This window comes from Cotesia glomerata, linkage group LG7, assembly GCF_020080835.1.
Source record: "Cotesia glomerata isolate CgM1 linkage group LG7, MPM_Cglom_v2.3, whole genome shotgun sequence".
Classification (NCBI taxonomy): domain Eukaryota; kingdom Metazoa; phylum Arthropoda; class Insecta; order Hymenoptera; family Braconidae; genus Cotesia; species Cotesia glomerata.
This window is the reverse complement of record NC_058164.1, coordinates 15,431,268-15,440,999: the sequence shown is the minus strand read 5'-3', so window position 1 is coordinate 15,440,999 and position 9,732 is coordinate 15,431,268. Positions and strand designations below refer to the sequence as shown.

Here is a 9,732-nt window from a genome sequence, read left to right as displayed (position 1 = left end):
TATTTTTGATTATTGCGCGGCTATTTATACTGATATTACAGGTCAACAACAGACTAGACTTCAGAGAAAATTAAATGCTTGTATACGATACATTTTTAAAATATCAAAGTATGAACATGTTACTCAATATTATACTGGGCTTCGTTGGCTGACACTTAGTTCTAGGCGTAAATTTTTCTTATCGTGTCTCATTTATAAAGCATTGTATCTTAATCCAAAGTCTCTAATTAGGCGAGACTTAGAAATTCTTGAGCCTCGCCTACGCCGAGGAGATATTCGTCAAGACTATCTTGAGTTACCGGTTTATCATTCAGCGAAGTATGAAAAATCATTCTTGATATCTGCGGTTAAAATCTGGAATCAATTATCAGCTGATTGTGCGACGTTACCAACGTATATGGAGTTTCAAACTGATTGTTATGAATATTTTTTACAATCTGATAGATCATAATATGTATTCATTGTATTAGAATTTAGTGATGATTGAGTGATTGAGTGACTGAGTGTTTAACACACTATATTATATATACTACTTTATATATATACTTTATATATACTACTTAACACACTACTTTATATATTATATTGAGATTTTTTGTATCAATTTTGGATAGCCGCAAGGAGACTTCGCAACGACATCGACCGTGCTGGAGGTTTTGCCACCAACCAGCATGGCTTCCGGAAAGGTCGTTCGACAGTCGGAGCGATCGAGAAAGTTATAAAGACAGCAACACAAGTATGGTCTGGTAGTCTCAAAGCTCGTAAAGTGTGTCTCCTCCTCACGCTAGATGTCAAAAACGCATTTAACAGCGCAAATTAGAGAGACATTTTTGATGCTCTGGAGCACAAGTTTGACACGGAGCCAGAGAATCTGGCACTAGTCAACAACTACCTGGACGAAAAAAAGCTAATAGCGGAAACTACGGAAGGCCCACAAGAATACGCTATAACGGCTGGTGTACCGCAAAGCTCAATAATAGGGCCCGATCTATGGAATGCGGACTACGACGAGCTTCTTGAAATCTCGTTACCAAAGCGAGTAGAGCTAACGGGCTTTGCAGACGACGTTGCGGCCACGATAGTAGTAAACAGCGTAGAAGAGGCCGAATTACTGATCCGGGAAACCATTGACGCCGTCGAGACCTGGCTTGATAAACACCACCTGAAACTCGCCAAGCATAAAACCGAGACGGTTGTTCTGACACATCAAAAATGGTTCCCAAAACCATTCGCTGTGGATATGGAAGAAACAACACTGACGTCAACAAGGGCCCTGCGCTATCTAGGGGCAATAATAGACGAGAACCTATCTTTCCGCGAACACCTTGACAGTGCATGCAAGAAAGCCAGCAAGACGGTGTCTAGCCTAGCAAGAATCATGACCAACACTATAGGACGAAGAACCAAAAAAAGAAGAGTTCTTCTAGAAGTAGTCCAATCGGTACTGCTTTATGGAGCAGAAATATGGGCAGACATATTGAAACAGAAAACCTACCGAAACCTATCGAACGGTTTCCGAGGCGGCTATATTGGTCATTGCGGGAGCCGCATCCATCGACCTACTCGCGTTTGAGAGAGCGAAACTCTATGACGCTAAAAACAGTGAAGAAAACATGAAGGACGCAAGAACGATGATAAAGGCGGAAACGCAACAAGAGTGGCAGGACCGATGGACATCGGGAGAGACGGGCAGATGGACGGCACGCCTGATCCCAAACACCAACGTCTGGCTTTCCCGGGAATACGGAGAAACGGACTTCTTCCTGACCCAGCTATTGACGGGACATGGGCAGTTCAATGCCTATTTTTTCAAGATGGGTTTGCATAGCACACCAACGTACAAATACTGCCCAGACAAAATTGACAACGCCGAGCACACGTTCTTCGAGTGTGATCGGTGGACGGATGACAGAAGCAGCACCGAAGAAACAATAGGCACCACGGTTTCCCCTGAAAGCTTAGTAACCTGCATGATCAAAAAAGAAGATAACTGGTCAGCTGTCGCAGCCTATGCGCATTGTCTTTTAAAGGAAAAAATCGCAGAAAGAGAGTAGTAACTAGAAGCAACCGTCGTGAGATGCAACACGGACTGGATTGAAGTAATACTAACGCGGTCCCGATCCAGTCTTCCCCGTAACATCTATGGGGAAAGAGAGAGGAGGATGTTTAGTCGGTATTGTTGTCAGAAATATTGACTTCCGAGTCCGACATACCCAGGACAAACATCTCGTCCTGGTATACGTAAATGTATTTGACCTCCTCTGTAAAAAAAAAAACACACACACACACACACACTTCTCGAGGCAATGGCAACACTGGACGTGATCCTTCTTAACACCGGTGGCACGCCAACGTATACTAAGGGAGAGGCAAACTCAATTGTTTGTATATATATATATATATATATATATATATATATATATATATATATATATTCTATTCTATATATATATATATGAGATTTCCACCTATATATTGACTCATCACGATATCTCTGGAACCATAAGGCGTAGAGATTTGAAATTTTGTAGGAATATTCCTTTCGCCGAGTAGAGGTCAGCTAAGAACGGATTTTACGAAATTCACCCACAAGGGGGGTTGCGGGGGCGTTGACAATGGAAAATTCCCATTTTTAAACTATAGCTCCTATCTACTCCAAATTTAGTAGGAATCTCCTATAGGTGATGTAGAAATTATCTATGAGCGGATTTTATGATAACTCATCCCCAATAAAGATTGCGGGTTAGGGGTTAACAATGAAAGTAAAAAATTTCTAAACTATAGCTCCTATAGGTTTCAAATTTGGTAGGAATCATTTATATGTGATCCAGAAATGATCTAATAGTGGATTTTATAACAACCTCCTCCAAATATGGATTGCGGGGGTGGGTGCTAACAATGAAAATTTTAAATTTCTAAGCTAAAGCTCCCATAGGCTCTAAATTTGGTAAGAATCTGCTATATTTGAGGTATAAATGATCTAAGAGCGTATTTAATGATAACCTACTCCAAATATGGATTTCGGGGGTGGGTGTTAACAATTACAATTTTAAATTTCCGAGCTATAGCTCCTACAGATTCCAAATTCGGTGAGAGTCTTCTATGTGTGATGTAGAAGTGATCTAAATGAGGATTTCAATAAATTCTACCTTCAATAGCGATTGCGGGGGTGAGTGTTAGAATTTTCAATTTCAATTTCTAAACTGTAACTTTTATAGACTCTAAATTTGGTAGAAATCTTACGGTATAATTTTCCTGTCAAGTTCAGCTAAGAATGGATTTTATTAAATTCCTCCCCCAAAGGGGTTTGCGACGGCGTTAACAATGAAAAATTCCCGTTCTTAAACTATAGTTTCTATCGACTCCAAATTTGATAGGAATCTTCTGTAAGAGATATAGAAATAATCTATAAACGAATTTTACGATATCTCACCCCACAGGGGTTGCGGGGATGGGTATAAACAATGAAAATTTTGAATTTTAAAGTTGTAGCTCTTACAGACTCCAAATTTTGTAGGAACTTTCTGTAAGTGATGGAAAAATAATTTATGAACGAATTCTACGATATTCTACCTCAAAGAGAATTGCGGGGGCGTTAACAATAAAAAATTCCCGTTTGTAAACTACAGCTCCCATATATTCCAAATTGGGTAAGAATTTTCTGTAAGAGATGTAGAAATAATATACGAACGAATTTCACGATGGTTCACCTCACAGGGGTTTGTGGGGGTAGTTGTTAACAAATAAAATTTTTATTTTCCAAGCTATAGCTCCTAAAGACCCCAAATTTAGTAAGAGTCTTCTACATATAATATAGAAATTATTTAAGAACGGACTTTACAACGAATTACCTCCAATAAGGATCGCGGGGGTGGGTGTTAACAATAAAAAATCTTAATTTCCAAAATATAGCTTCTAAAAACTCTAAATTTGGTAAAAATCTTTTGTTTCTCATGTAGAGATCATCTCACAATGAACTTCAATAAAGACTATTTCCGATAGGAATTGCGGGGATGGGTGCTAAAATCTAAAATTTTAATTTCCAAACTGTAACTTCTACAGACTCTAAATTTGGTGAGAATCTTCGTGTATGATGTCAAGTTCAGCTAAGAATGGATTTTCTCGAATTCTAACCCTAGAAGGGATTGCGGGGGTGTTAACAATGAAAATCTCTCATTTCCAAACAAAAGTTTCTATGGACTTGAAGTTTTGTTGAAACCTTTGTTTATAATGTAGAAATTTTCTCGAATAGGATCTTATGAAATTCCTCTCCCATATAAGAGTGTGGGAGTGATAATTGTCAAAAAATTTATACTTTTCAAATACAGTTCCTACAGATATAGAATTTGATAGAATCTCAAGAGAAACAGGAACTTACGGGAATGGCCTCCAGGGCCAACGGATTTAAATATTTTCCTTTTTTAATAATTATATTTTCTCACAACAATCGTCTCTTTGGCAGCGGCAAAAAAAGTCATTGTAAGGTTTCCAAAATTTAACTTTACATGTAGCTATTCACTCAACGGACTAAGAATTTTACATACATTTTATTTTTGCTGATCACATAACCCATGAATTGTTCTTATTACCGGATCGCGGGAACGTAACAGATTGAAATGAATGCATTTTCTAAGCACTTGAGATGTGAAAAAGGAATTTAGCTATTTATTCTAAGAGAATTCGTTAAAAACATGTACGAATAAGTTTCTATGAAAAATTGATGTCACGGAGGAAATTTAAATTAACGGCAAAATTCGTCACGCTTTAAGCTAGCCAAATTTCAACTTCACTTAGGAGACGCGCAATTACTTTAACTGAAACTTTCAATGATCATTTCAAATTTTTTTCTTTGTTTCAGTCATTATTCATTTTTGGAAAAAAACCACTGGAATGTCATAGTGATTGCACATTAAAATTTACAATGAATATTAGCTAGAATAATCACAGGGATAAAAGGTACGGGCCAATCTGATGAAATTTGAAATCTGTACAAATCTAAACAATACTCCCATTAAATTTTAAGTCTAGATCTCTAAAAATACAATTCTATGAAATGCCCAGCGGAGCGGGCGGGTAACAGCTAGTATATATATATATATATATATATATATATATATATATATAATATGTCTGACGTGTCAACATCTGAATCGATGACATTACCCGACGCACGTGCAAAGAATTCATTTAATTCATTCAAGTCAACTTTTATAATAGTTTGTGATTTTTTCTGTTTAACAATGCCTAATCTTCTTAGATTATTCCAAAGCTCCCTCGAGTTTTTTGCATTAATTAATTGATTGTCAAAGTATTTTTTCTTTGCTTCAGTAATACGTTTTTTAACCCATCGCCTGACGTTAGAGTACTCTTTATAAGCATAACCCGTCCTTCTGTAGATGCGATAAAGCTTATTTCTCCGACATTGGAGACTTCTAATATCATCAGTGAATCATGGAGCCGGTGGTCGACGCGGATCAACCAATTTTTCAGGCGCAATAGCATTTATAATACGTTCAAGGTGTGCATGTAAACAAGTTTTCATTTCATCAACTGAGCCCAGCTCCTTCAGAGCTTCATAATCAATATCTTCACACAATTCTCGCAGCTTATCATCATCAATAGCATTCCAATTTCTGAATGTAAAGCTGTTCAGCTGTTGTAATTCAACTTTGTAATTATAAGTCACAGAAATTAAGTCATGATCAGAAATAAATGGCTCTGAAGATTGTTCTGACGCCAACACATTGGACAGATCATCCACAATGCAAACATCAATCCAAGAATCCGAGTTTTGTAAGTGATGAGTAGGAGCATACTCAACAATATGCAAGTCTAAACAATCACAAAACTTCTGCAGTTGATCACCATAAAAATTCTTTTTACTTAAGTCTGAATTTAAATCTCCAACAATAATAATGTTATTAAATGGCACCATTATGTTTTCCATCTCCTCCTCTAAATCATCTAAATGTCCTATGTTAGGTGGTTTATAGACCATACCAACTAGTATCTTTTGCTTTGATAAACTCAATATTTCAAGGAATAAGTACTCCGGATGTTTGTCTTCTGAGTTTGCTGAAGATGCAACATATTTAGCTTTAATATTATTTCGCACATAAAGAGCTACCCCACCTCCACTACGAAGATGGCGATCATGGCGATAAAGAGTGTGATATGGGAGAGACACCATGTTATCAGGTATTAACCGATTCAACCACGTTTCCGAAACAGCAATTATATCATAATTATGATCTCTAAAATATTCTTTAAAAATTTCAAAATGACACTCATTTCTGAGCGATTGAGCGTTTACATGGCAAACTTTTAAATTACTTAATCGAGTTGAAGGACTCTGCGATGAGACGATGGACATTGAAGATGGTGAGGGAGCAGTGATTTGTTATTGAATTAAATCCTGCAGTGGGCCTATTCCCACTGTAGGTCTCAACTTAACAGGTGGTTCATCATCTGCATACCTGACATTTACTGAAGTATTCGAAATCCAAATGTTTTTAGGATGGATTGTCGGGTACTTTTTACGGACCTCGAGCCGGAGCTTATACAGAGATGACGGATGCCTACGTTGAAGATATATAGTAGTATCCGCATCCTGGACCTGAACCCCAGGCATCAAAGTACTAACTTTTACTTTGTTTTTTTTAATACTTTTAATGCATTCATCAACATGCTTCAAGCTAGTGAACTTGACGCAAGCACTGCGATGGCTCCTGTTACTCTTCCTACCCAAACGTTCCGCGCTGACAATCTCATTTTCAGTAACTGGTACTTTCAAAGCCTGCGTTAATTGTACAACGACGTCGGGAAGCTTTTCTCCATCTAATTCAAGAAGACCAGTAATCGTTAACTCATCCGCAAGTGAACGTGATTCCATCTGCAGCATTCTAGCCTTCAAATCACCATCAGCAATATTTTTCGCAATAGCTCTAGCTTCTTCCAAAAGATTATTACCACCATCAGGTTGAGCTTCCTCAATTTTAGAAACCCTAGCCTCCAAACCTTTGACACTTTTCTGCAACATATCATAATCAGAAATCAGTTTGTCAACCCTGTCATTGACTGACTTCATAGTTTCATCAAACTTGTCCAACTTTTTTCCGAACTTAGCCACGTTCTTGTCTACTCCATCTATTTTGTTTAACTTCTCAGAAATTTCCTTTAATATCGGTGACACATCAGTGACACAAGCCGGACAGCAATCCTTAACCTTAGCGGCCGCATGTGCCTTAGATGGTAAACAACATCGCACCTTCACACATGTGTTATGAAAGTAGTGTTTACAATAAGCAGTTGTTTGGACAGCTGATGCGGCGTCACTGATGACTTTTAGGCACAATCCACACGACATAGACATTGTCACAAGAATTGTGAGATGGCAGCACAATATATATACCAAACGCAAGATGGCAGCATACTTAATTTTTCTAATAGGTTAGCCAAAACAAAACTAACCTAAATCAGAAATTGCAACTGCTTTCCCTAAATACAAAATCCGTTCAGTCAGGAATACAAGCGATTATCATTTCAAAAAGAAGCCAGTATCCAAAAATATAGTTTAAATAAATTGTCTATATCAGTAAACCACAATATCATTTACAAATAACACACCAAATGCACCAATGTAAAAACACGTCCACACTATACAGCGCACACGATAATATATATATATATATATATATATATATATATATATATATATATATATATATATATATATGTCGGAGGAATACTGGTTTGGGCATTATTGGAGTCCTTTGGATCATTTTCAGCCATCTTTATTTATTTCACAATAATCAAATATAACACAAACCTTGATTTGAAATATAACGTACACTAACTTGTACAAATGATAGATTTAATTACAAATATTCTACTACGATTGATATAACAGTTAAAGACGTTGGGGAAATAAGACCGAGAACGAATCCGGGGTCAGCAGGATGTATGCGATCTTTACTTGACCAATGTTCAACGAGAACTGCTCTTCCAAGTACCCTAAGTACTTATTCACTCAACAATATTTCGACAGCCCTCATTGTCTGTCGATATTTCTAACTATATACTTTTTTACTTCTATCCTGTGACCTCGGCTACGTTTGGTGACCATTGTCACTCCGGACTTAAGCCCATCGTCATAACCATAAAAATATATTCAGCTTAAGTCGTAAATAATATCTAAATATTCTATGCTTTACAATTTTGCTTAAAATTAACAGACAAACTAAAATGTTGGGAATTTTCTATCTCTGGGAAAACCCAGCTCGATATTATCTCCGACATATATATATATATATATATATATATATATATATATATATATATATATATATATATATATATATATATATATATATATATATATATTAGGGTGATTCAAAAAAAAAGAATATTTTTTCGTTTGGTACTCTGAAAAATAGGTTCCTAGACACCTCTAAGAAAGCCTCTCAAGCATGAGTTCTTAATTGTAACGGGAAGGTCCTCCTTCTTACAGTTTTCTATTTTTTCTTATTATCAGATAGAAAAATTTATATCTCGCTTCCAACTACTTGAAAAAATATCTTGTTCCTTAAATTTTGTAGGAAATTGAATGCTCTACAAAAAAGGTCTCTTACGATTTTTTCGTAAACCCAACCGTTTAAAAGATATTAACGGTTAAAGTTTGATTATTTTTGGGAAAATTTTTTATTTCTTATGAATTTTATAACTCAATGAAAAAAAATCATTATGAATGATGAAACTCATAGTTTTGTAGGAAATTTACTGCTCTATAAAAATGGTCTCTTATGATTTTTCGATCAAGTTGAGCGTTTACGAGATATTCATCGTCAAACATCAATGCATATCAATTTTTCTAGTTTTTGATCAATAATTCGAAAAATTTCAATTTATTCTCTGAGTTTCAAGGAAATTTAGACAAATTTGAGTTTCTATTATAAAAGCAACTCCTATAGATGTTTTCTGTTCAAAAATTCATTTGAAAGTTTTTATTCTAAAAATATTTTTTTTAATTTTATCTTTAATAATTTAAAATCTTAATCGCGTTGTCATTTATTATTATGAAATTTGTTCAGTGCGTATTTTTAAATTGTTTTTCACAAAATATACATAAAATTTTCGTTCGAGGGGATTTTTGTTTTGAATTTTTTGAAAAATTTATTCGAGTACAAAAATATCAATTCATTGATTTCTTCAGCAACTTATTGAAAAAATGATTTTGCATTTATGGTATTTAAGTGATGAACTTGCCATTTTATCATTATTTGACGATACCGTTTCATTGGAAGTAAAAAATATTGTTGGAGCTGCTAATACTCGTAACGGTACAGATTCTGAAGCTAAAAATTTATAATTGATAAAAACGATTTGAATTCATTAACGCAAAAAAGTCTGAGTGACTTTGTTTCTAAAAAGTCTTTAAATCTCTTTAAAATCTTTGATTTACCATATGACTTCCTTGATAAAGATATTGAATCGTGGCCTACTAATGACAGTTACATTGAAAATAAAAGAATACTTTAACCAATTGAAAGTTGTTAATGATTCAGCAGAACGAGCTGTTGCATTAGTTAGTGAGTATAATCAATGCTTGACAAAAATGAAGATCAATTCAATACTTATTGCAAGTTATCAAAGAACATCGAAAAAATACCCAAACTGCAATAGAGGAAATTATTTACAGTAAAAGTGTACCGTTATGTTGAAAATATTGAAAAT

The 9,732-nt window shown here is 35.4% G+C and overlaps 1 protein-coding gene across 1 annotated transcript in view; it reads right to left on the bottom strand.

Annotated features, from left to right (window-relative positions):
* The window catches only part of LOC123268346 (tRNA dimethylallyltransferase-like), a gene marked incomplete at its 3' end in the record, with an annotated part of 170,428 nt that overhangs the window by 37,027 nt on the left and 123,669 nt on the right, over positions 1-9,732 (bottom strand).